The sequence below is a fragment of the Engystomops pustulosus genome, chromosome 1 (genome assembly GCF_040894005.1).
Source record: "Engystomops pustulosus chromosome 1, aEngPut4.maternal, whole genome shotgun sequence".
NCBI classification, from domain to species: Eukaryota; Metazoa; Chordata; class Amphibia; order Anura; family Leptodactylidae; genus Engystomops; species Engystomops pustulosus.
This window is the reverse complement of record NC_092411.1, coordinates 224852764-224877056: the sequence shown is the minus strand read 5'-3', so window position 1 is coordinate 224877056 and position 24293 is coordinate 224852764. Positions and strand designations below refer to the sequence as shown.

General features: G+C 32.4%; 41 non-coding genes across 41 annotated transcripts; all 41 read right to left on the bottom strand.

Moving 5' to 3' along the window:
- Positions 1-52: 52 nt before the first annotated feature.
- TRNAC-GCA (transfer RNA cysteine (anticodon GCA)) lies at positions 53-124 on the bottom strand. The gene has a single exon. It is a non-coding gene; the product is annotated as a tRNA-Cys (tRNA).
- Positions 125-829: 705 nt separating this feature from the next.
- TRNAC-GCA (transfer RNA cysteine (anticodon GCA)) lies at positions 830-901 on the bottom strand. Its single transcript has one exon. It is a non-coding gene; the product is annotated as a tRNA-Cys (tRNA).
- Positions 902-1613: 712 nt separating this feature from the next.
- TRNAC-GCA (transfer RNA cysteine (anticodon GCA)) lies at positions 1614-1685 on the bottom strand. The gene has a single exon. It is a non-coding gene; the product is annotated as a tRNA-Cys (tRNA).
- Positions 1686-2851: 1166 nt separating this feature from the next.
- On the bottom strand, positions 2852-2923 carry TRNAC-GCA (transfer RNA cysteine (anticodon GCA)). Its single transcript has one exon. It is a non-coding gene; the product is annotated as a tRNA-Cys (tRNA).
- A 320-nt stretch (positions 2924-3243) lies between these two features.
- TRNAC-GCA (transfer RNA cysteine (anticodon GCA)) lies at positions 3244-3315 on the bottom strand. Its single transcript has one exon. It is a non-coding gene; the product is annotated as a tRNA-Cys (tRNA).
- A 320-nt stretch (positions 3316-3635) lies between these two features.
- Positions 3636-3707, bottom strand: TRNAC-GCA (transfer RNA cysteine (anticodon GCA)). The gene has a single exon. It is a non-coding gene; the product is annotated as a tRNA-Cys (tRNA).
- Positions 3708-4419: 712 nt separating this feature from the next.
- TRNAC-GCA (transfer RNA cysteine (anticodon GCA)) lies at positions 4420-4491 on the bottom strand. The gene has a single exon. It is a non-coding gene; the product is annotated as a tRNA-Cys (tRNA).
- A 1104-nt stretch (positions 4492-5595) lies between these two features.
- On the bottom strand, positions 5596-5667 carry TRNAC-GCA (transfer RNA cysteine (anticodon GCA)). Its single transcript has one exon. It is a non-coding gene; the product is annotated as a tRNA-Cys (tRNA).
- A 320-nt stretch (positions 5668-5987) lies between these two features.
- On the bottom strand, positions 5988-6059 carry TRNAC-GCA (transfer RNA cysteine (anticodon GCA)). Its single transcript has one exon. It is a non-coding gene; the product is annotated as a tRNA-Cys (tRNA).
- Positions 6060-6379: 320 nt separating this feature from the next.
- TRNAC-GCA (transfer RNA cysteine (anticodon GCA)) lies at positions 6380-6451 on the bottom strand. Its single transcript has one exon. It is a non-coding gene; the product is annotated as a tRNA-Cys (tRNA).
- A 320-nt stretch (positions 6452-6771) lies between these two features.
- TRNAC-GCA (transfer RNA cysteine (anticodon GCA)) lies at positions 6772-6843 on the bottom strand. The gene has a single exon. It is a non-coding gene; the product is annotated as a tRNA-Cys (tRNA).
- A 2427-nt stretch (positions 6844-9270) lies between these two features.
- TRNAC-GCA (transfer RNA cysteine (anticodon GCA)) lies at positions 9271-9342 on the bottom strand. The gene has a single exon. It is a non-coding gene; the product is annotated as a tRNA-Cys (tRNA).
- A 320-nt stretch (positions 9343-9662) lies between these two features.
- TRNAC-GCA (transfer RNA cysteine (anticodon GCA)) lies at positions 9663-9734 on the bottom strand. Its single transcript has one exon. It is a non-coding gene; the product is annotated as a tRNA-Cys (tRNA).
- Positions 9735-10054: 320 nt separating this feature from the next.
- TRNAC-GCA (transfer RNA cysteine (anticodon GCA)) lies at positions 10055-10126 on the bottom strand. Its single transcript has one exon. It is a non-coding gene; the product is annotated as a tRNA-Cys (tRNA).
- Positions 10127-10446: 320 nt separating this feature from the next.
- On the bottom strand, positions 10447-10518 carry TRNAC-GCA (transfer RNA cysteine (anticodon GCA)). The gene has a single exon. It is a non-coding gene; the product is annotated as a tRNA-Cys (tRNA).
- A 320-nt stretch (positions 10519-10838) lies between these two features.
- On the bottom strand, positions 10839-10910 carry TRNAC-GCA (transfer RNA cysteine (anticodon GCA)). Its single transcript has one exon. It is a non-coding gene; the product is annotated as a tRNA-Cys (tRNA).
- A 320-nt stretch (positions 10911-11230) lies between these two features.
- Positions 11231-11302, bottom strand: TRNAC-GCA (transfer RNA cysteine (anticodon GCA)). Its single transcript has one exon. It is a non-coding gene; the product is annotated as a tRNA-Cys (tRNA).
- Positions 11303-11622: 320 nt separating this feature from the next.
- TRNAC-GCA (transfer RNA cysteine (anticodon GCA)) lies at positions 11623-11694 on the bottom strand. The gene has a single exon. It is a non-coding gene; the product is annotated as a tRNA-Cys (tRNA).
- Positions 11695-12014: 320 nt separating this feature from the next.
- On the bottom strand, positions 12015-12086 carry TRNAC-GCA (transfer RNA cysteine (anticodon GCA)). Its single transcript has one exon. It is a non-coding gene; the product is annotated as a tRNA-Cys (tRNA).
- A 382-nt stretch (positions 12087-12468) lies between these two features.
- TRNAC-GCA (transfer RNA cysteine (anticodon GCA)) lies at positions 12469-12540 on the bottom strand. Its single transcript has one exon. It is a non-coding gene; the product is annotated as a tRNA-Cys (tRNA).
- A 712-nt stretch (positions 12541-13252) lies between these two features.
- TRNAC-GCA (transfer RNA cysteine (anticodon GCA)) lies at positions 13253-13324 on the bottom strand. Its single transcript has one exon. It is a non-coding gene; the product is annotated as a tRNA-Cys (tRNA).
- Positions 13325-14036: 712 nt separating this feature from the next.
- TRNAC-GCA (transfer RNA cysteine (anticodon GCA)) lies at positions 14037-14108 on the bottom strand. The gene has a single exon. It is a non-coding gene; the product is annotated as a tRNA-Cys (tRNA).
- A 320-nt stretch (positions 14109-14428) lies between these two features.
- Positions 14429-14500, bottom strand: TRNAC-GCA (transfer RNA cysteine (anticodon GCA)). Its single transcript has one exon. It is a non-coding gene; the product is annotated as a tRNA-Cys (tRNA).
- Positions 14501-15212: 712 nt separating this feature from the next.
- TRNAC-GCA (transfer RNA cysteine (anticodon GCA)) lies at positions 15213-15284 on the bottom strand. Its single transcript has one exon. It is a non-coding gene; the product is annotated as a tRNA-Cys (tRNA).
- Positions 15285-15596: 312 nt separating this feature from the next.
- TRNAC-GCA (transfer RNA cysteine (anticodon GCA)) lies at positions 15597-15668 on the bottom strand. The gene has a single exon. It is a non-coding gene; the product is annotated as a tRNA-Cys (tRNA).
- Positions 15669-15988: 320 nt separating this feature from the next.
- TRNAC-GCA (transfer RNA cysteine (anticodon GCA)) lies at positions 15989-16060 on the bottom strand. The gene has a single exon. It is a non-coding gene; the product is annotated as a tRNA-Cys (tRNA).
- A 1496-nt stretch (positions 16061-17556) lies between these two features.
- Positions 17557-17628, bottom strand: TRNAC-GCA (transfer RNA cysteine (anticodon GCA)). Its single transcript has one exon. It is a non-coding gene; the product is annotated as a tRNA-Cys (tRNA).
- Positions 17629-17948: 320 nt separating this feature from the next.
- TRNAC-GCA (transfer RNA cysteine (anticodon GCA)) lies at positions 17949-18020 on the bottom strand. The gene has a single exon. It is a non-coding gene; the product is annotated as a tRNA-Cys (tRNA).
- A 712-nt stretch (positions 18021-18732) lies between these two features.
- On the bottom strand, positions 18733-18804 carry TRNAC-GCA (transfer RNA cysteine (anticodon GCA)). Its single transcript has one exon. It is a non-coding gene; the product is annotated as a tRNA-Cys (tRNA).
- Positions 18805-19124: 320 nt separating this feature from the next.
- On the bottom strand, positions 19125-19196 carry TRNAC-GCA (transfer RNA cysteine (anticodon GCA)). Its single transcript has one exon. It is a non-coding gene; the product is annotated as a tRNA-Cys (tRNA).
- A 320-nt stretch (positions 19197-19516) lies between these two features.
- On the bottom strand, positions 19517-19588 carry TRNAC-GCA (transfer RNA cysteine (anticodon GCA)). Its single transcript has one exon. It is a non-coding gene; the product is annotated as a tRNA-Cys (tRNA).
- Positions 19589-19908: 320 nt separating this feature from the next.
- Positions 19909-19980, bottom strand: TRNAC-GCA (transfer RNA cysteine (anticodon GCA)). Its single transcript has one exon. It is a non-coding gene; the product is annotated as a tRNA-Cys (tRNA).
- A 712-nt stretch (positions 19981-20692) lies between these two features.
- Positions 20693-20764, bottom strand: TRNAC-GCA (transfer RNA cysteine (anticodon GCA)). The gene has a single exon. It is a non-coding gene; the product is annotated as a tRNA-Cys (tRNA).
- Positions 20765-21084: 320 nt separating this feature from the next.
- Positions 21085-21156, bottom strand: TRNAC-GCA (transfer RNA cysteine (anticodon GCA)). Its single transcript has one exon. It is a non-coding gene; the product is annotated as a tRNA-Cys (tRNA).
- A 321-nt stretch (positions 21157-21477) lies between these two features.
- Positions 21478-21549, bottom strand: TRNAC-GCA (transfer RNA cysteine (anticodon GCA)). Its single transcript has one exon. It is a non-coding gene; the product is annotated as a tRNA-Cys (tRNA).
- A 320-nt stretch (positions 21550-21869) lies between these two features.
- On the bottom strand, positions 21870-21941 carry TRNAC-GCA (transfer RNA cysteine (anticodon GCA)). The gene has a single exon. It is a non-coding gene; the product is annotated as a tRNA-Cys (tRNA).
- Positions 21942-22261: 320 nt separating this feature from the next.
- On the bottom strand, positions 22262-22333 carry TRNAC-GCA (transfer RNA cysteine (anticodon GCA)). Its single transcript has one exon. It is a non-coding gene; the product is annotated as a tRNA-Cys (tRNA).
- Positions 22334-22653: 320 nt separating this feature from the next.
- Positions 22654-22725, bottom strand: TRNAC-GCA (transfer RNA cysteine (anticodon GCA)). Its single transcript has one exon. It is a non-coding gene; the product is annotated as a tRNA-Cys (tRNA).
- Positions 22726-23437: 712 nt separating this feature from the next.
- Positions 23438-23509, bottom strand: TRNAC-GCA (transfer RNA cysteine (anticodon GCA)). The gene has a single exon. It is a non-coding gene; the product is annotated as a tRNA-Cys (tRNA).
- A 320-nt stretch (positions 23510-23829) lies between these two features.
- On the bottom strand, positions 23830-23901 carry TRNAC-GCA (transfer RNA cysteine (anticodon GCA)). The gene has a single exon. It is a non-coding gene; the product is annotated as a tRNA-Cys (tRNA).
- A 320-nt stretch (positions 23902-24221) lies between these two features.
- TRNAC-GCA (transfer RNA cysteine (anticodon GCA)) lies at positions 24222-24293 on the bottom strand. The gene has a single exon. It is a non-coding gene; the product is annotated as a tRNA-Cys (tRNA).

Below are 24293 nucleotides of genomic sequence, written 5' to 3'. Positions count from 1 at the left end.
ATAGTGAATGATGTATTGTGTATAAGAATTGAAAATGAAGATGTATGGTACAAGGGGGCACTTGGAGTTGAACCAAGGACCTCTTGATCTGCAGTCAAATGCTCTACCACTGAGCTATACCCCCAATGTACATTAAATAATTTTTGTCCAAAATCTTTTAAATTATAGACAAATGCACATTTTCATGTTCTCTTGTTTGAAAACATGGATTTGAGTTACATCAATTGAAAAATTATTTCTCAGACACAATATTCAAAAAAAATTCAAACTTACATGTTAGAGGACTGAGAATTGATGTAAACAAGTATAATAACTAATTTAAAAACACCTTCAATATTTCAAGTAACTGGACATGTCAAGCAATGTAATTTCGTAATTTTATGATCCTTCAAATAGTGAATGATGTATTGTGTGTAAGACTTGAAAATGAATGGTACAAGCGGGCACTCGGAGTTGAACCAAGGACCTCTTGATCTGCAGTCAAATGCTCTACCACTGAGCTATACCCCCAATGTACATTAAAGAATATTTGTCCAAAATCTTTTAAATTATAGACAAATGCACATTTTCATGTTCTCTTGTTTAAAACATGGATTTGAGTTACATCAATTGAAAGATTATTTCTCAGACACAATATTCAAAAAAATTTCAAACTTACATGTTACAGGACTGAGAATTGATGTAAACAAGTATAATAACTAATTTAAAAACACCTTCAATATTTCAAGTAACTGGACATGTCAAGCAATGTAATTTCGTAATTATATGATCCTTCAAATAGTGAATGATATATTGTGTGTAAGACTTGAAAATGAAGACGTATGGTACAAGGGGGCACTCGGAGTTGAACCAAGGACCTCTTGATCTGCAGTCAAATGCTCTACCACTGAGCTATACCCCCAATGTACATTAAAGAATTTTTGTCCAAAATCTTTAAAATTATAGACAAATGCACATTTTCATGTTCTCTTGTTTGAAAACATGGATTTGAGTTACATCAATTGAAAGATTATTACTCAGACACATTATTCCAAAAAAATTCAAACTTACATGTTAGAGGACTAAGAATTGATGTAAACAAGTATAATATCTAAATTAAAAACACCTTCAATATTTCAAGTAACTGGACATGTCAAGCAATGTAATTTCGTAATTTTATGATCCTTCAAATAGTGAATGATGTATTGTGTGTAAGACTTGAAAAAGAACATGTTTGGAACAAGGGGGCACTCGGAGTTGAACCAAGGACCTCTTGATCTGCAGTCAAATGCTCTACCACCGAGCTATACCCCCAATGTACATCAAAGAATTTTTGTCCAAAAAACTTTAAATTATAGACAAATGCACATTTTCATGTTCTTTTGTTTGAAAACATGGATTTGAGTTACATCAATTGAAAGATTATTTCTCAGACACAATATTCCAAAAAAATTCAAACTTACATGTTAGAGGACTGAGAATTGATGTAAACAAGTATAATAACTAATTTAAAAACACCTTCAATATTTCAAGTAACTGGACATGTCAAGCAATGTAATTTCGTAATTTTATGATCCTTCAAATACTGAATGATGTATTGTGTATAAGAATTGAAAATGAAGATGTATGGTACAAGGGGGCACTCGGAGTTGAACCAAGGACCTCTTGATCTGCAGTCAAATGCTCTACCACTGAGCTATACCCCCAATGTACGTCAAAGAATTTTTGTCCAAAATCTTTTAAATTATAGACAAATGCACATTTTCATGTTCTCTTGTTTGAAAACATGGATTTGAGTTACATCAATTGAAAGATTATTACTCAGACACATTATTCCAAAAAAATTCAAACTTACATGTTAGAGGACTAAGAATTGATGTAAACAAGTATAATAACTAAATTAAAAACACCTTCAATATTTCAAGTAACTGGACATGTCAAGCAATGTAATTTTGTAATTTTATGATCCTTCAAATAGTGAATGATGTATTGTGTGTAAGACTTGAAAATGAAAATGTATGGTACAAGGGAACACTCGGAGTTGAACCAAGGACCTCTTGATCTGCAGTCAAATGCTCTACCACTGAGCTATACCCCCAATGTACATCAAATAATTTTTGTCCAAAATCTTTTAAATTATAGACAAATGCACATTTTCATGTTCTCTTGTTTGAAAACATGGATTTGAGTTACATCAATTGAAAGATTATTTCTCAGACACAATATTCAAAAAAAATTCAAACTTACATGTTAGAGGACTAAAAATTGATGTAAACAAGTATAATGACTAATTTAAAAACACCTTTAATATTTCAAGTAACTGGACATGTCAAGCAATGTAATTTCGTAATTTTATGATCCTTCAAATAGTGAATGATGTATTGTGTATAAGACTTGAAAAAGAACATGTTTGGAACAAGGGGGCACTCGGAGTTGAACCAAGGACCTCTTGATCTGCAGTCAAATGCTCTATCACTGAGCTATACCCCCAATGTACATTAAAGAATTTTTGTCCAAAATCTTTTAAATTATAGACAAATGCACATTTTCATGTTCTCTTGTTTGAAAACATGGATTTGAGTTACATCAATTGAAAGATTATTTCTCAGACACAATATTCAAAAAAATTTCAAACTTACATGTTACAGGACTGAGAATTGATGTAAACAAGTATAATAACTAATTTAAAAACACCTTCAATATTTCAAGTAACTGAGACTTGATGTAAACAAGTATAATATCTAATTTAAAAACACCTTCAATATTTCAAGTAACTGGACATGTCAAGCAATGTAATTTCGTAATTTTATGATCCTTCAAATAGTGAATGATGTATTGTGTATAAGAATTGAAAATGAAGATGTATGGTACAAGGGGGCACTCGGAGTTGAACCAAGGACCTCTTGATCTGCAGTCAAATGCTCTACCACTGAGCCATACCCCCAATGTACGTCAAAGAATTTTTGTCCAAAATCTTTTAAATTATAGACAAATGCACATTTTCATGTTCTCTTGTTTGAAAACATGGATTTGAGTTACATCAATTGAAAGATTATTTCTCAGACACAATATTCAAAAAAAATTCAAACTTACATGTTAGAGGACTGAGAATTGATGTAAACAAGTATAATAACAAATTTAAAAACACCTTCAATATTTCAAGTAACTGGACATGTCAAGCAATGTAATTTCGTAATTTTATGATCCTTCAAATAGTGAATGATGTATTGTGTATAAGAATTGAAAATGAAGATGTATGGTACAAGGGGGCACTCGGAGTTGAACCAAGGACCTCTTGATCTGCAGTCAAATGCTCTACCACTGAGCTATACCCCCAATGTACATTAAAGAATTTTTGTCCAAAATCTTTTAAATTATAGACAAATGCACATTTTCATGTTCTCTTGTTTGAAAACATGGATTTGAGTTACATCAATTGAAAGATTATTTCTCAGACACAATATTCAAAAAAAATTCAAACTTACATGTTAGAGGACTGAGAATTGATGTAAACAAGTATAATAACTAATTTAAAAACACCTTCAATATTTCAAGTAACTGGACATGTCAAGCAATGTAATTTCGTAATTTTATGATCCTTCAAATAGTGAATGATGTATTGTGTATAAGAATTGAAAATGAAGATGTATGGTACAAGGGGGCACTCGGAGTTGAACCAAGGACCTCTTGATCTGCAGTCAAATGCTCTACCACTGAGCTATACCCCCAATGTACGACAAATAATTTTTGTCCAAAATCTTTTAAATTATAGACAAATGCACATTTTCATGTTCTCTTGTTTGAAAACATGGATTTGAGTTACATCAATTGAAAGATTATTACTCAGACACATTATTCCAAAAAAATTCAAACTTACATGTTAGAGGACTAAGAATTGATGTAAACAAGTATAATAACTAAATTAAAAACACCTTCAATATTTCAAGTAACTGGACATGTCAAGCAATGTAATTTCGTAATTTTATGATCCTTCAAATAGTGAATGATGTATTGTGTGTAAGACTTGAAAATGAAAATGTATGGTACAAGGGAACACTCGGAGTTGAACCAAGGACCTCTTGATCTGCAGTCAAATGCTCTACCACTGAGCTATACCCCCAATGTACATCAAATAATTTTTGTCCAAAATCTTTTAAATTATAGACAAATGCACATTTTCATGTTCTCTTGTTTGAAAACATGGATTTGAGTTACATCAATTGAAAGATTATTTCTCAGACACAATATTCAAAAAAAATTCAAACTTACATGTTAGAGGACTAAAAATTGATGTAAACAAGTATAATGACTAATTTAAAAACACCTTTAATATTTCAAGTAACTGGACATGTCAAGCAATGTAATTTCGTAATTTTATGATCCTTCAAATAGTGAATGATGTATTGTGTATAAGACTTGAAAAAGAACATGTTTGGAACAAGGGGGCACTCGGAGTTGAACCAAGGACCTCTTGATCTGCAGTCAAATGCTCTACCACTGAGCTATACCCCCAATGTACGTCAAAGAATTTTTGTCCAAAAAACTTTAAATTATAGACAAATGCACATTTTCATGTTCTTTTGTTTGAAAACATGGATTTGAGTTACATCAATTGAAAGATTATTTCTCAGACACAATATTCCAAAAAAATTCAAACTTACATGTTAGAGGACTGAGAACTGATGTAAACAAGTATAATAACTAATTTAAAAACACCTTCAATATTTTAAGTAACTGGACATGTCAAGCAATGTAATTTCGTAATTTTATGATCCTTCAAATAGTGAATGATGTATTGTGTATAAGAATTGAAAATGAAGATGTATGGTACAAGGGGGCAGTCGGAGTTGAACCAAGGACCTCTTGATCTGCAGTCAAATGCTCTACCACTGAGCTTTACCCCCAATGTACGTCAAATAATTTTTGTCCAAAATCTTTTAAATTATAGACAAATGCACATTTTCATGTTCTCTTGTTTGAAAACATGGATTTGAGTTACATCAATTGAAAGATTATTTCTCAGACACAATATTCCAAAAAAATTCAAACTTACATGTTAGAGGACTGAGAACTGATGTAAACAAGTATAATAACTAATTTAAAAACACCTTCAATATTTCAAGTAACTGGACATGTCAAGCAATGTAATTTCGTAATTTTATGATCCTTCAAATAGTGAATGATGTATTGTGTATAAGAATTGAAAATGAAGATGTATGGTACAAGGGGGCACTCGGAGTTGAACCAAGGACCTCTTGATCTGCAGTCAAATGCTCTACCAATGAGCTATACCCCCAATGTACGTCAAAGAATTTTTGTCCAAAATCTTTTAAATTATAGACAAATGCACATTTTCATGTTCTCTTGTTTGAAAACATGGATTTGAGTTACATCAATTGAAAGATTATTTCTCAGACACAATATTCAAAAAAAATTCAAACTTACATGTTAGAGGACTGAGAATTGATGTAAACAAGTATAATAACTAATTTAAAAACACCTTCAATATTTCAAGTAACTGGACATGTCAAGCAATGTAATTTCGTAATTTTATGATCCTTCAAATAGTGAATGATGTATTGTGTATAAGAATTGAAAATGAAGATGTATGGTACAAGGGGGCACTCGGAGTTGAACCAAGGCCCTCTTGATCTGCAGTCAAATGCTCTACCACTGAGCTATACCCCCAATGTACGTCAAAGAATTTTTGTCCAAAATCTTTTAAATTATAGACAAATGCACATTTTCATGTTCTCTTGTTTGAAAACATGGATTTGAGTTACATCAATTGAAAGATTATTTCTCAGACACAATATTCCAAAAAAATTCAAACTTACATGTTAGAGGACTGAGAACTGATGTAAACAAGTATAATAACTAATTTAAAAACACCTTCAATATTTCAAGTAACTGGACATGTCAAGCAATGTAATTTCGTAATTTTATGATCCTTCAAATAGTGAATGATGTATTGTGTATAAGAATTGAAAATGAAGATGTATGGTACAAGGGGGCACTCGGAGTTGAACCGAGGACCTCTTGATCTGCAGTCAAATGCTCTACCACTGAGCTATACCCCCAATGTACATTAAAGAATTTTTGTCCAAAATCTTTTAAATTATAGACAAATGCACATTTTCATGTTCTCTTGTTTGAAAACATGGATTTGAGTTACATCAATTGAAAGATTATTACTCAGACACATTATTCCAAAAAAATTCAAACTTACATGTTAGAGGACTAAGAATTGATGTAAACAAGTATAATAACTAAATTAAAAACACCTTCAATATTTCAAGTAACTGGACATGTCAAGCAATGTAATTTCGTAATTTTATGATCCTTCAAATAGTGAATGATGTATTGTGTGTAAGACTTGAAAATGAAGATGTATGGTACAAGGGGGCACTCGGAGTTGAACCAAGGACCTCTTGATCTGCAGTCAAATGCTCTACCACTGAGCTATACCCCCAATGTACGTCAAAGAATTTTTGTCCCAAATCTTTTAAATTATAGACAAATGCACATTTTCATGTTCTCTTGTTTGAAAACATGGATTTGAGTTACATCAATTGAAAGATTATTACTCAGACACATTATTCCAAAAAAATTCAAACTTACATGTTAGAGGACTAAGAATTGATGTAAACAAGTATAATAACTAAATTAAAAACACCTTCAATATTTCAAGTAACTGGACATGTCAAGCAATGTAATTTCGTAATTTTATGATCCTTCAAATAGTGAATGATGTATTGTGTATAAGACTTGAAAATGAAGATGTATGGTACAAGGGGGCACTCGGAGTTGAACCAAGGACCTCTTGATCTGCAGTCAAATGCTCTACCACTGAGCTATACCCCCAATGTACGTCAAACAATTTTTGTCCAAAATCTTTTAAATTATAGACAAATGCACATTTTCATGTTCTCTTGTTTGAAAACATGGATTTGAGTTACATTAACCTCTTAACGCTCAGCGTCCGATATATCGGACGCTGAGCGCAGTGACTTAGCGCTCAGCGTCCGATATATCGGACGCTGAGCTGATGCCGGTTCAGCTCAAGATCTGAGCCGAACCGGCATCGGGAAAGACGGGGTGCCGGCTGTGACTGATAGCCGGCACCCCAGTGTAACACCCGCGATCGGAGTTGTCTCCGATCGCGGGTGCTTAACCCGTTAAATGCCGCGGTCAGCGCGACCGCGGCATCTAACATGTATCTGGGGGATCTTTCCCCCACGATCGGCCCCCCCGAACCGTTTTCGGGGTGCGCCGATCGTTGCTATAGTAACTCTGGGGTCCGATCTGGACCCCAGAGTTACCTGCAAGAATTGCCAGTAAGATGGCGTCTGTGACGTCATCTTACTGGCACAGTGCCAGCCTATGCAAGTGTATAGGCTGACACTGATAATACTCTGCAATACATGAGTATTGCAGAATATTATCATGAAGAAGCAATCAGATGATTGCTTCTTCATGTCCCATGGTATAAAAGTGAAAAAGTAAAAAAAAAAGTTATTCAATAAAAAAATAAAAGTCATAAATCACTAAAAATGCCCCAAACCCCCAAAACATATAAAGAGACATATAACTCAAAAAAAAGTCTAAATCATAACACAAACCCCACATATATAGTATCACCGCGTCCGTAACAACCCGTAGAATAAAAGTAAATCATTATTGAACCCGCACGATAAACGCCGTAAAAAAAAACTGTTATAAACCCTCCAAAAATTATGATTTTTACCTTTTCAATCCCACAAAAAATGCTATAAAATGTGATCAAAAAACCATATGTACTGCGACATGATACTGGTGCAATGTACAACATGTCCCGCAAAAAACAAGCCATCAACCAGCTCCGTAGCCAAAAAAGTAACAAAGTTATGCCAGTTGGAAGACGGCAATACATAAATGATAGATTTTTCCCCACATTAGGGTTTTGTTTGACAAATTTAGTAAAACGTAAGAAAATATATTCATGTTTGGTATCCCCGTAATCGTATCGACCCATAGAATAAAGATAACATGATTATTAGTCTATACGGTGAACACCAAAAAAAAAAGAAGTAAAAAATCCAGTACAGAATTGATGCTTTTCTACTCCTGTCCTCAAAAAACGTTCCTAAATTTTCAACAATAGGTGATACAAACCCCAAAATGGTAACATTGGAAAAAGCATCTCATCCCGCAAAAAAAATGGCATCACATGGCCCCAATAACGAAAAAGCGAAAATTTTATAGCCTTCAAAAGGGGCCAATGAGGAAACTAAAATCCTGGCAGCTGCAGCGCCCTCCTTCCCTTCTGCGCCTCGCTGTGCCCCCATAACACAAGTCACAGCCACATGTGGGGGGTCTTTGTACTCAGGAGAAATTGCAGAACAAATTGTATGGTGGGTTTTCTCTTTTTATCTTTTGGAAATGTGTAAATTTTAGGGCTAAATGAACGTATAAGGGAACAATATGACCATTCTAAATTTCACCTCCATTTTGATTCAATTACTATGAAGATCTCAAGGGGTTAACAATCTTCGTAAAAGCTGTTTCTGATAGCTTGAGGGGTGCAGATTTGAAAATGGGTAGATTATATAGGGGGTTTTGATGCTAAATATGTAAAATTTCATTCCAAACTGTATTTATCCCCAAAATAGTCAATTCTGAAAATCCGGAAAAGCGATATTCTATTTGCAAGCCGCGTGACATCAAAATAAATTATCCAAACATTTCAGAAATTATGAAAATGTAAAGTAGACAAATGGGAAATGTTATTCAGCAACTTATTTAGGTGGTAAATCGATCTGCCTGAAAACGCAATGATTTTGAATTTCGAAAATGGCAAATTTTTCCAAAAATTTATCATATTTTCTTTTTTTTTGTAAATAAATGCAAAACTTATCTGCCAAAATTTACCACTAAAATGAAGTACAACATGTGGGGAAAAAAAAATCTCAGAATCGCTTTGATAAGTAACAGTGTTCAAAAGTTATAACCGTATAAAGAGACGCAAGTCAGAATCCAAAAAATCGGGCTGAGCCTTAAGCTACAAAATGGCTGCGTCCTTAAGGGGTTAATTGAAAGATTATTTCTCAGACACAATATTCCAAAAAAATTCAAACTTACATGTTAGAGGACTGAGAATTGATGTAAACAAGTATAATAACTAATTTAAAAACATCTTCAATATTTCAAGTAACTGGACATGTCAAGCAATGTAATTTCGTAATTTTATGATCCTTCAAATAGTGAATGATGTATTGTGTGTAAGACTTGAAAATGAAGATGTATGGTACAAGGGGGCACTCGGAGTTGAACCAAGGACCTCTTGATCTGCAGTCAAATGCTCTACCACTGAGCTATACCCCCAATGCACATTAAAGAATTTTTGTCCAAAATCTTTTAAATTATAGACAAATGCACATTTTCATGTTCTCTTGTTTGAAAACATGGATTTGAGTTACATCAATTGAAAGATTATTTCTCAGACACAATATTCCAAAAAAATTCAAACTTACATGTTAGAGGACTGAGAATTGATGTAAACAAGTATTATAACTAATTTAAAAACAGCTTCAATTTTTCAAGTAACTGGACATGTCAAGCATTGTAATTTCGTAATTTTATGATCCTTCAAATAGTGAATGATGTATTGTGTATAAGACTTGAAAAAGAACATGTTTGGAACAAGGGGGCACTCGGAGTTGAACCAAGGACCTCTTGATCTGCAGTCAAATGCTCTACCACTGAGCTATACCCCCAATGTACGTCAAAGAATTTTTGTCCAAAAAACTTTAAATTATAGACAAATGCACATTTTCATGTTCTCTTGTTTGAAAACATGGATTTGAGTTACATCAATTGAAAGATTATTTCTCAGACACAATATTCCAAAAAAATTCAAACTTACATGTTAGAGGACTGAGAACTGATGTAAACAAGTATAATAACTAATTTAAAAACATCTTCAATATTTCAAGTAACTGGACATGTCAAGCAATGTAATTTCGTAATTTTATGATCCTTCAAATAGTGAATGATGTATTGTGTATAAGAATTGAAAATGAAGATGTATGGTACAAGGGGGCACTCGGAGTTGAACCAAGGACCTCTTGATCTGCAGTCAAATGCTCTACCACTGAGCTATACCCCCAATGTACGTCAAATAATTTTTGTCCAAAATCTTTTAAATTATAGACAAATGCACATTTTCATGTTCTCTTGTTTGAAAACATGGATTTGAGTTACATCAATTGAAAGATTATTACTCAGACACATTATTCCAAAAAAATTCAAACTTACATGTTAGAGGACTAAGAATTGATGTAAACAAGTATAATAACTAAATTAAAAACACCTTCAATATTTCAAGTAACTGGACATGTCAAGCAATGTAATTTCGTAATTTTATGATCCTTCAAATAGTGAATGATGTATTGAGTATAAGACTTGAAAATGAAGATGTATGGTACAAGGGGGCACTCGGAGTTGAACCAAGGACCTCTTGATCTGCAGTCAAATGCTCTACCACTGAGCTATACCCCCAATGTACATTAAAGAATTTTTGTCCAAAATCTTTTAAATTATAGACAAATGCACATTTTCATGTTCTCTTGTTTGAAAACATGGATTTGAGTTACATCAATTGAAAGATTATTTCTCAGACACAATATTCCAAAAAAATTCAAACTTACATGTTAGAGGACTGAGAATTGATGTAAACAAGTATTATAACTAATTTAAAAACAGCTTCAATTTTTCAAGTAACTGGACATGTCAAGCATTGTAATTTCGTAATTTTATGATCCTTCAAATAGTGAATGATGTATTGTGTGTAAGACTTGAAAATGAAGATGTATGGTACAAGGGGGCACTCGGAGTTGAACCAAGGACCTCTTGATCTGCAGTCAAATGCTCTACCACTGAGCTATACCCCCAATGCACATTAAAGAATTTTTGTCCAATATCTTTTAAATTATAGACAAATGCACATTTTCATGTTCTCTTGTTTGAAAACATGGATTTGAGTTACATCAATTGAAAGATTATTTCTCAGACACAATATTCAAAAAAATTTCAAACTTACATGTTACAGGACTGAGAATTGATGTAAACAAGTATAATAACTAATTTAAAAACACCTTCAATATTTCAAGTAACTGGACATGTCAAGCATTGTAATTTCGTAATTTTATGATCCTTCAAATAGTGAATGATGTATTGTGTGTAAGACTTGAAAATGAAAATGTATGGTACAAGGGGGCACTCGGAGTTGAACCAAGGACCTCTTGATCTGCAGTCAAATGCTCTACCACTGAGCTATACCCCCAATGTACGTCAAATAACTTTTGTCCAAAATCTTTTAAATTATAGACAAATGCACATTTTCATGTTCTCTTGTTTGAAAACATGGATTTGAGTTACATCAATTGAAAGATTATTACTCAGACACATTATTCCAAAAAAATTCAAACTTACATGTTAGAGGACTAAGAATTGATGTAAACAAGTATAATAACTAAATTAAAAACACCTTCAATATTTCAAGTAACTGGACATGTCAAGCAATGTAATTTCGTAATTTTATGATCCTTCAAATAGTGAATGATGTATTGTGTATAAGACTTGAAAATGAAGATGTATGGTACAAGGGGGCACTCGGAGTTGAACCAAGGACCTCTTGATCTGCAGTCAAATGCTCTACCACTGAGCTATACCCCCAATGTACATTAAAGAATTTTTGTCCAAAATCTTTTAAATTATAGACAAATGCACATTTTCATGTTCTCTTGTTTGAAAACATGGATTTGAGTTACATCAATTGAAAGATTATTTCTCAGACACAATATTCCAAAAAAATTCAAACTTACATGTTAGAGGACTGAGAATTGATGTAAACAAGTATTATAACTAATTTAAAAACAGCTTCAATTTTTCAAGTAACTGGACATGTCAAGCATTGTAATTTCGTAATTTTATGATCCTTCAAATAGTGAATGATGTATTGTGTGTAAGACTTGAAAATGAAGATGTATGGTACAAGGGGGCACTCGGAGTTGAACCAAGGACCTCTTGATCTGCAGTCAAATGCTCTACCACTGAGCTATACCCCCAATGTACATTAAAGAATTTTTGTCCAAAATCTTTTAAATTATAGACAAATGCACATTTTCATGTTCTCTTGTTTGAAAACATGGATTTGAGTTACATCAATTGAAAGATTATTTCTCAGACACAATATTCAAAAAAATTTCAAACTTACATGTTACAGGACTGAGAATTGATGTAAACAAGTATAATAACTAATTTAAAAACACCTTCAATATTTCAAGTAACTGAGAATTGATGTAAACAAGTATAATAACTAATTTAAAAACACCTTCAATATTTCAAGTAACTGGACATGTCAAGCAATGTAATTTCGTAATTTTATGATCCTTCAAATAGTGAATGATGTATTGTGTATAAGAATTGAAAATGAAGAGGTATGGTACAAGGGGGCACTCGGAGTTGAACCAAGGACCTCTTGATCTGCAGTCAAATGCTCTACCACTGAGCTATACCCCCAATGTACGTCAAATAATTTTTGTCCAAAATCTTTTAAATTATAGACAAATGCACATTTTCATGTTCTCTTGTTTGAAAACATGGATTTGAGTTACATCAATTGAAAGATTATTTCTCAGACACAATATTCCAAAAAAATTCAAACTTACATGTTAGAGGACTGAAAACTGATGTAAACAAGTATAATAACTAATTTAAAAACACCTTCAATATTTCAAGTAACTGGACATGTCAAGCAATGTAATTTCGTAATTTTATGATCCTTCAAATAGTGAATGATGTATTGTGTATAAGAATTGAAAATGAAGATGTATGGTACAAGGGGGCACTCGGAGTTGAACCTAGGACCTCTTGATCTGCAGTCAAATGCTCTACCACTGAGCTATACCCCCAATTTACTTCAAATAATTTTTGTCCAAAATCTTTAAAATTATAGACAAATGCACATTTTCATGTTCTCTTGTTTGAAAACATGGATTTGAGTTACATCAATTGAAAGATTATTACTCAGACACATTATTCCAAAAAAAATCAAACTTACATGTTAGAGGACTAAGAATTGATGTAAACAAGTATAATAACTAATTTAAAAACACCTTCAATATTTCAAGTAACTGGACATGTCAAGCAATGTAATTTCGTAATTTTATGATCCTTCAAATAGTGAATGATGTATTGTGTATAAGAATTGAAAATGAAGAGGTATGGTACAAGGGGGCACTCGGAGTTGAACCAAGGACCTCTTGATCTGCAGTCAAATGCTCTACCACTGAGCTATACCCCCAATGTACGTCAAATAATTTTTGTCCAAAATCTTTTAAATTATAGACAAATGCACATTTTCATGTTCTCTTGTTTGAAAACATGGATTTGAGTTACATCAATTGAAAGATTATTTCTCAGACACAATATTCCAAAAAAATTCAAACTTACATGTTAGAGGACTGAAAACTGATGTAAACAAGTATAATAACTAATTTAAAAACACCTTCAATATTTCAAGTAACTGGACATGTCAAGCAATGTAATTTCGTAATTTTATGATCCTTCAAATAGTGAATGATGTATTGTGTATAAGAATTGAAAATGAAGATGTATGGTACAAGGGGGCACTCGGAGTTGAACCTAGGACCTCTTGATCTGCAGTCAAATGCTCTACCACTGAGCTATACCCCCAATTTACTTCAAATAATTTTTGTCCAAAATCTTTAAAATTATAGACAAATGCACATTTTCATGTTCTCTTGTTTGAAAACATGGATTTGAGTTACATCAATTGAAAGATTATTTCTCAGACACAATATTCAAAAAAAATTCAAACTTACATGTTAGAGGACTGAGAATTGATGTAAACAAGTATAATAACTAATTTAAAAACACCTTCAATATTTCAAGTAACTGGACATGTCAAGCAATGTAATTTCGTAATTTTATGATCCTTCAAATAGTGAATGATGTATTGTGTGTAAGACTTGAAAATGAAAATGTATGGTACAAGGGGGCACTCGGAGTTGAACCAAGGACCTCTTGATCTGCAGTCAAATGCTCTACCACTGAGCTATACCCCCAATGTACGTCAAATAACTTTTGTCCAAAATCTTTTAAATTATAGACAAATGCACATTTTCATGTTCTCTTGTTTGAAAACATGGATTTGAGTTACATCAATTGAAAGATTATTTCTCAGACACAATATTCAAAAAAAATTCAAACTTACATGTTAGAGGACTGAGAATTGATGTAAACAAGTATAATGACTAATTTAAAAACACCTTCAATATTTCAAGTAACTGGACATGTCAAGCAATGTAATTTCGTAATTTTATGATCCTTCAAATAGTCAATGATGTATTGTGTATAAGACTTGAAAAAGAACATGTTTGGAACAAGGGGGCACTCGGAGTTGAACCAAGGACCTCTTGATCTGCAGTCAAATGCTCTACCACTGAGCTATACCCCCAATGTACGTCAAAGAATTTTTGTCCAAAAAACTTTAAATTATAGACAAATGCACATTTTCATGTTCTCTTGTTTGAAAACATGGATTTGAGTTACATCAATAGAAAGATTATTTCTCAGACACAATATTCCAAAAAAATTCAAACTTACATGTTAGAGGACTGAGAACTGATGTAAACAAGTATAATAACTAATTTAAAAACATCTTCAATATTTCAAGTAACTGGACATGTCAAGCAATGTAATTTCGTAATTTTATGATCCTTCAAATAGTGAATGATGTATTGTGTATAAGAATTGAAAATGAAGATGTATGGTACAAGGGGGCACTCGGAGTTGAACCAAGGACCTCTTGATCTGCAGTCAAATGCTTTACCACTGAGCTTTACCCCCAATGTACGTCAAATAGTTTTTGTCCAAAATCTTTTAAATTATAGACAAATGCACATTTTCATGTTCTCTTGTTTGAAAACATGGATTTGAGTTACATCAATTGAAAGATTATTACTCAGACACATTATTCCAAAAAAAATCAAACTTACATGTTAGAGGACTAAGAATTGATGTAAACAAGTATAATAACTAAATTAAAAACACCTTCAATATTTCAAGTAACTGGACATGTCAAGCAATGTAATTTCGTAATTTTATGATCCTTCAAATAGTGAATGATGTATTGTGTATAAGACTTGAAAATGAAGATGTATGGTACAAGGGGGCACTCGGAGTTGAACCAAGGACCTCTTGATCTGCAGTCAAATGCTCTACCACTGAGCTATACCCCCAATGTACATTAAAGAATTTTTGTCCAAAATCTTTTAAATTATAGACAAATGCACATTTTCATGTTCTCTTGTTTGAAAACATGGATTTGAGTTACATCAATTGAAAGATTATTTCTCAGACACAATATTCCAAAAAAATTCAAACTTACATGTTAGAGGACTGAGAATTGATGTAAACAAGTATTATAACTAATTTAAAAACAGCTTCAATTTTTCAAGTAACTGGACATGTCAAGCATTGTAATTTCGTAATCCTTCAAATAGTGAATGATGTATTGTGTGTAAGACTTGAAAACGAAGATGTATGGTACAAGGGGGCACTCGGAGTTGAACCAAGGACCTCTTGATCTGCAGTCAAATGCTCTACCACTGAGCTATACCCCCAATGTACATTAAAGAATTTTTGTCCAAAATCTTTTAAATTATAGACAAATGCACATTTTCATGTTCTCTTGTTTGAAAACATGGATTTGAGTTACATCAATTGAAAGATTATTTCTCAGACACAATATTCAAAAAAAATTCAAACTTACATGTTAGAGGACTGAGAATTGATGTAAACAAGTATAATGACTAATTTAAAAACACCTTCAATATTTCAAGTAACTGGACATGTCAAGCAATGTAATTTCGTAATTTTATGATCCTTCAAATAGTCAATGATGTATTGTGTATAAGACTTGAAAAAGAACATGTTTGGAACAAGGGGGCACTCGGAGTTGAACCAAGGACCTCTTGATCTGCAGTCAAATGCTCTACCACTGAGCTATACCCCCAATGTACGTCTAAGAATTTTTGTCCAAAAAACTTTAAATTATAGACAAATGCACATTTGTATGTTCTCTTGTTTGAAAACATGGATTTGAGTTACATCAATTGAAAGATTATTTCTCAGACACAATATTCCAAAAAAATTCAAACTTACATGTTAGAGGACTGAGAACTGATGTAAACAAGTATAATAACTAATTTAAAAACACCTTCAATATTTCAAGTAACTGGACATGTCAAGCAATGTAATTTCGTAATTTTATGATCCTTCAAATAGTGAATGATGTATTGTGTATAAGAATTGAAAATGAAGATGTATGGTACAAGGGGGCACTCGGAGTTGAACCAAGGACCTCTTGATCTGCAGAAAAATGCTCTACCACTGAGCTATACCCCCAACGTACGTCAAATAATTTTTGTCCAAAATCTTTTAAATTATAGACAAATGCACATTTTCATGTTCTCTTGTTTGAAAACATGGATTTGAGTTACATCAATTGAAAGATTATTACTCAGACACATTATTCCAAAAAAATTCAAACTTACATGTTAGAGGACTAAGAATTGATGTAAACAAGTATAATAACTAAATTAAAAACACCTTCAATATTTCAAGTAACTGGACATGTCAAGCAATGTAATTTCGTAATTTTATGATCCTTCAAATAGTGAATGATGTATTGTGTGTAAGACTTGAAAATGAAGATGTATGGTACAAGGGGGCACTCGGAGTTGAACCAAGGACCTCTTGATCTGCAGTTAAATGCTCTACCACTGAGCTATACCCCCAATGTACATTAAAGAATTTTTGTCCAAAATCTTTTAAATTATAGACAAATGCACATTTTCATGTTCTCTTGTTTGAAAACATGGATTTGAGTTACATCAATTGAAAGATTATTTCTCAGACACAATATTCAAAAAAAATTCAAACTTACATGTTAGAGGACTGAGAATTGATGTAAACAAGTATTATAACTAATTTAAAAACAGCTTCAATTTTTCAAGTAACTGGACATGTCAAGCATTGTAATTTCGTAATTTTATGATCCTTCAAATAGTGAATGATGTATTGTGTGTAAGACTTGAAAATGAAGATATATGGTACAAGGGGGCACTCGGAGTTGAACCAAGGACCTCTTGATCTGCAGTCAAATGCTCTACAACTGAGCTATACCTCCAATGCACAGTAAAGAAATTTTGTCCAAAATCTTTTAAATTATAGACAAATGCACATTTTCATGTTCTCTTGTTTGAAAACATGGATTTGAGTTACATCAATTGAAAGATTATTTCTCAGACACAATATTCAAAAAAATTTCAAACTTACATGTTACAGGACTGAGAATTGATGTAAACAAGTATAATAACTAATTTAAAAACACCTTCAATATTTCAAGTAACTGGACATGTCAAGCAATGTAATTTCGTAATTTTATGATCCTTCAAATAGTGAATGATGTATTGTGTGTAAGATTTGAAAATGAAGATGTATGGTACAAGGGGGCACTCGGAGTTGAACCAAGGACCTCTTGATCTGCAGTCAAATGCTCTACCACTGAGCTATACCCCCAATGTACATGAAAGAATTTTTGTCCATAATATTTTAAATTATAGACAAATGCACATTTTCATGTTCTCTTGTTTGAAAACATGGATTTGAGTTACATCAATTGAAAGATTATTTCTCAGACACAATATTCCAAAAAAATTCAAACTTACATGTAAGAGGACTGAGAACTGATGTAAACAAGTATAATAACTAATTTAAAAACACCTTCAATATTTCAAGTAACTGGACATGTCAAGCAATGTAATTTCGTAATTTTATGATCCTTCAAATAGTGAATGATGTATTGTGTATAAGAATTGAAAATGAAGATGTATGGTACAAGGGGGCACTCGGAGTTGAACCAAGGACCTCTTGATCTGCAGTCAAATGCTCTACCACTGAGCTATACCCCCAAGGTACATGAAAGAAATTTTGTCCAAAATCTTTTAAATTATAGACAAATGCACATTTTCATGTTCTCTTGTTTGAAAACATGGATTTGAGTTACATCAATTGAAAGATTATTTCTCAGACACAATATTCCAAAAAAATTCAAACTTACATGTTACAGGACTGAGAATTGATGTAAACAAGTATAATAACTAATTTAAAAACACCTCCAATATTTCAAGTAACTGGACATGTCAAGCAATGTAATTTCGTAATTTTATGATCCTTCAAATAGTGAATGATGTATTGTGTATAAGAATTGAAAATGAAGATGTATGGTACAAGGGGGCACTCGAAGTTGAACCAAGGACCTCTTGATCTGCAGTCAAATGCTCTACCACTGAGCTATACCCCCAATGTACGTCAAATAATTTTTGTCCAAAATCTTTTAAATTATAGACAAATGCACATTTTCATGTTCTCTTGTTTGAAAACATGGATTTGAGTTACATCAATTGAAAGATTATTTCTCAGACACAATATTCAAAAAAAATTCAAACTTACATGTTAGAGGACTGAGAATTGATGTAAACAAGTATTATAACTAATTTAAAAACAGCTTCAATATTTCAAGTAACTGGACATGTCAAGCAATGTAATTTCGTAATTTTATGATCCTTCAAATAGTGAATGATGTATTGTGTGTAAGACTTGAAAATGAAGATGTATGGTACAAGGGGGCACTCGGAGTTGAACCAAGGACCTCTTGATCTGCAGTCAAATGCTCTACCACTGAGCTATACCCCCAATGTACGTCAAAGAATTTTTGTCCAAAATCTTTTAAATTATAGACAAATGCACATTTTCATGTTCTCTTGTTTGAAAACATGGATTTGAGTTACATCAATTGAAAGATTATTTCTCAGACACAATATTCAAAAAAAATTCAAACTTACATGTTAGAGGACTGAGAATTGATGTAAACAAGTATAATAACTAATTTAAAAACACCTTCAATATTTCAAGTAACTGGACATGTCAAGCAATGTAATTTCGTAATTTTATGATCCTTCAAATAGTGAATGATGTATTGTGTGTAAGACTTGAAAATGAAAATGTATGGTACAAGGGGGCACTCGGAGTTGAACCAAGGACCTCTTGATCTGCAGTCAAATGCTCTACCACTGAGCTATACCCCCAATGTACGTCAAATAACTTTTGTCCAAAATCTTTTAAATTATAGACAAATGCACATTTTAATATTCTCTTGTTTGAAAACATGGATTTGAGTTACATCAATTGAAAGATTATTTCTCAGACACAATATTCAAAAAAAATTCAAACTTACATGTTAGAGGACTGAGAATTGATGTAAACAAGTATAATGACTAATTTAAAAACACCTTCAATATTTCAAGTAACTGGACATGTCAAGCAATGTAATTTCGTAATTTTATGATCCTTCAAATAGTCAATGATGTATTGTGTATAAGACTTGAAAAAGAACATGTTTGGAACAAGGGGGCACTCGGAGTTGAACCAAGGACCTCTTGATCTGCAGTCAAATGCTCTACCACTGAGCTATACCCCCAATGTACGTCAAAGAATTTTTGTCCAAAAAACTTTAAATTATAGACAAATGCACATTTTCATGTTCTCTTGTTTGAAAACATGGATTTGAGTTACATCAATTGAAAGATTATTTCTCAGACACAATATTCCAAAAAAATTCAAACTTACATGTTAGAGGACTGAGAACTGATGTAAACAAGTATAATAACTAATTTAAAAACACCTTCAATATTTCAAGTAACTGGACATGTCAAGCAATGTAATTTCGTAATTTTATGATCCTTCAAATAGTGAATGATGTATTGTGTATAAGAATTGAAAATGAAGATGTATGGTACAAGGGGACACTCGGAGTTGAACCAAGGACCTCTTGATCTGCAGTCAAATGCTCTACCACTGAGCTATACCCCCAATGTACGTCAAATAATTTTTGTCCAAAATCTTTTAAATTATAGACAAATGCACATTTTCATGTTCTCTTGTTTGAAAACATGGATTTGAGTTACATCAATTGAAAGATTATTTCTCAGACACAATATTCCAAAAAAATTCAAACTTACATGTTACAGGACTGAGAATTGATGTAAACAAGTATAATAACTAATTTAAAAACACCTTCAATATTTCAAGTAACTGGACATGTCAAGCAATGTAATTTCGTAATTTTATGATCCTTCAAATAGTGAATGATGTATTGTGTGTAAGACTTGAAATTGAAGATGTATGGTACAAAGGGGCACTCGGAGTTGAACCAAGGACCTCTTGATCTGCAGTCAAATGCTCTACCACTGAGCTATACCCCCAATGTACATGAAAGAATTTTTGTCCAAAATCTTTTAAATTATAGACAAATGCACATTTTCATGTTCTCTTGTTTGAAAACATGGATTTGAGTTACATCAATTGAAAGATTATTTCTCAGACACAATATTCCAAAAAAATTCAAACTTACATGTAAGAGGACTAAGAACTGATGTAAACAAGTATAATAACTAATTTAAAAACACCTTCAATATTTCAAGTAACTGGACATGTCAAGCAATGTAATTTCGTAATTTTATGATCCTTCAAATAGTGAATGATGTATTGTGTATAAGAATTGAAAATGAAGATGTATGGTACAAGGGGGCACTCGGAGTTGAACCAAGGACCTCTTGATCTGCAGTCAAATGCTCTACCACTGAGCTATACCCCCAAGGTACATGAAATAAATTTTGTCCAAAATCTTTTAAATTATAGACAAATGCACATTTTCATGTTCTCTTGTTTGAAAACATGGATTTGAGTTACATCAATTGAAAGATTATTTCTCAGACACAATATTCCAAAAAAACTCAAACTTACATGTTAGAGGACTGAGAATTGATGTAAACGAGTATTATAACTAATTTAAAAACACCTTCAATATTTCAAGTAACTGGACATGTGAAGCAATGTAATTTCGTAATTTTATGATCCTTCAAATAGTGAATGATGTATTGTGTATTAGACTTGAAAAAGAACATGTTTTGAACAAGGGGGCACTCGGAGTTGAACCAAGGACCTCTTGATCTGCAGTCAAATGCTCTACCACTGAGCTATACCCCCAATGTGCGTCACAGAATTTTTGTCCAAAAAAACTTTAAATTATAGACAAATGCACATTTTCATGTTCTCTTGTTTGAAAACATGGATTTGAGTTACATCAATTGAAAGATTATTTCTCAGACACTATATTCCAAAAAAATTCAAACTTACATGTTAAAGGACTGAGAACTGATGTAAACAAGTATAATAACTAATTTAAAAACACCTCCAATATTTCAAGTAACTGGACATGTCAAGCAATGTAATTTCGTAATTTTATGATCCTTCAAATAGTGAATGATGTATTGTGTATAAGAATTGAAAATGAAGATGTATGGTACAAGGGGGCACTCGGAGTTGAACCAAGGACCTCTTGATCTGCAGTCAAATGCTCTACCACTGAGCTATACCCCCAATGTACGTCAAATAATTTTTGTCCAAAATCTTTTAAATTATAGACAAATGCACATTTTCATGTTCTCTTGTTTGAAAACATGGATTTGAGTTACATCAATTGAAAGATTATTTCTCAGACACAATATTCAAAAAAAATTCAAACTTACATGTTAGAGGACTGAGAATTGATGTAAACAAGTATAATGACTAATTTAAAAACACCTTCAATATTTCAAGTAACTGGACATGTCAAGCAATTTAATTTCGTAATTTTATGATCCTTCAAATAGTGAATGATGTATTGTGTATTAGACTTGAAAAAGAACATGTTTCGAACAAGGGGGCACTCGGAGTTGAACCAAGGACCTCTTGATCTGCAGTCAAATGCTCTACCACTGAGCTATACCCCCAATGTACGTCAAAGAATTTTTGTCCAAAAAACTTTAAATTATAGACAAATGCACATTTTCATGTTCTCTTGTTTGAAAACATGGATTTGAGTTACATCAATTGAAAGATTATTTCTCAGACACAATATTCAAAAAAAATTCAAACTTACATGTTAGAGGACTGAGAATTGATGTAAACAAGTATTATAACTAATTTAAAAACACCTTCAATATTTCAAGTAACTGGACATGTCAAGCAATGTAATTTCGTAATTTTATGATCCTTCAAATAGTGAATGATGTATTGTGTATAAGAATTGAAAATGAAGATGTATGGTACAAGGGGGCACTCGGAGTTGAACCAAGGACCTCTTGATCTGCAGTCAAATGCTCTACCACTGAGCTATACCCCCAATGTACATTAAAGAATTTTTGTTTAAAATCTTTTAAATTATAGACAAATACACATTTTCATGTTCTCTTGTTTGAAAACATGGATTTGAGTTACATCAATTGAAAGATTATTTCTCAGACACAATATTCAAAAAAAATTCAAACTTACATGTTAGAGGACTGAGAATTGATGTAAACAAGTATTATAACTAATTTAAAAACAGCTTCAATATTTCAAGTAACTGGACATGTGAAGCAATGTAATTTCGTAATTTTATGATCCTTCAAATAGTGAATGATGTATTGTGTATTAGACTTGAAAAAGAACATGTTTTGAACAAGGGGGCACTCGGAGTTGAACCAAGGACCTCTTGATCTGCAGTCAAATGCTCTACCACTGAGCTATACCCCCAATGTGCGTCAAAGAATTTTTGTCCAAAAAACTTTAAATTATAGACAAATGCACATTTTCATGTTCTCTTGTTTGAAAACATGGATTTGAGTTACATCAATTGAAAGATTATTTCTCAGACACTATATTCCAAAAAAATTCAAACTTACATGTTAAAGGACTGAGAACTGATGTAAACAAGTATAATAACTAATTTAAAAACACCTTCAATATTTCAAGTAACTGGACATGTCAAGCAATGTAATTTCGTAATTTTATGATCCTTCAAATAGTGAATGATGTATTGTGTATAAGAATTGAAAATGAAGATGTATGGTACAAGGGGGCACTCGGAGTTGAACCTAGGACCTCTTGATCTGCAGTCAAATGATCTACCACTGAGCTATACCCCCAATGTACGTCAACTAATTTTTGTCCAAAATCTTTTAAATTATAGACAAATGCACATTTTCATGTTCTCTTGTTTGAAAACATGGATTTGAGTTACATCAATTGAAAGATTATTTCTCAGACACAATATTCAAAAAAAATTCAAACTTACATGTTAGAGGACTGAGAATTGATGTAAATAAGTATTATAACTAATTTAAAAACACCTTCAATATTTCAAGTAACTGGACATGTCAAGCAATGTAATTTCGTAATTTTATGATCCTTCAAATAGTGAATGATGTATTGTGTGTAAGACTTGAAAATGAAGATGTATGGTACAAGGGGGCACTCGGAGTTGAACCAAGGACCTCTTGATCTGCAGTCAAATGCTCTACCACTGAGCTATACCCCCAATGTACGTCAAAGAATTTTTGTCCAAAATCTTTTAAATTATAGACAAATGCACATTTTCATGTTCTCTTGTTTGAAAACATGGATTTGAGTTACATCAATTGAAAGATTATTTCTCAGACACAATATTCAAAAAAAATTCAAACTTACATGTTAGAGGACTGAGAATTGATGTAAACAAGTATAATAACTAATTTAAAAACACCTTCAATATTTCAAGTAACTGGACATGTCAAGCAATGTAATTTCGTAATTTTATGATCCTTCAAATAGTGAATGATGTATTGTGTGTAAGACTTGAAAATGAAAATGTATGGTACAAGGGGGCACTCGGAGTTGAACCAAGGACCTCTTGATCTGCAGTCAAATGCTCTACCACTGAGCTATACCCCCAATGTACGTCAAATAACTTTTGTCCAAAATCTTTTAAATTATAGACAAATGCACATTTTCATGTTCTCTTGTTTGAAAACATGGATTTGAGTTACATCAATTGAAAGATTATTTCTCAGACACAATATTCAAAAAAAATTCAAACTTACATGTTAGAGGACTGAGAATTGATGTAAATAAGTATAATGACTAATTTAAAAACACCTTCAATATTTCAAGTAACTGGACATGTCAAGCAATGTAATTTCGTAATTTTATGATCCTTCAAATAGTCAATGATGTATTGTGTATAAGACTTGAAAAAGAACATGTTTGGAACAAGGGGGCACTCGGAGTTGAACCAAGGACCTCTTGATCTGCAGTCAAATGCTCTACCACTGAGCTATACCCCC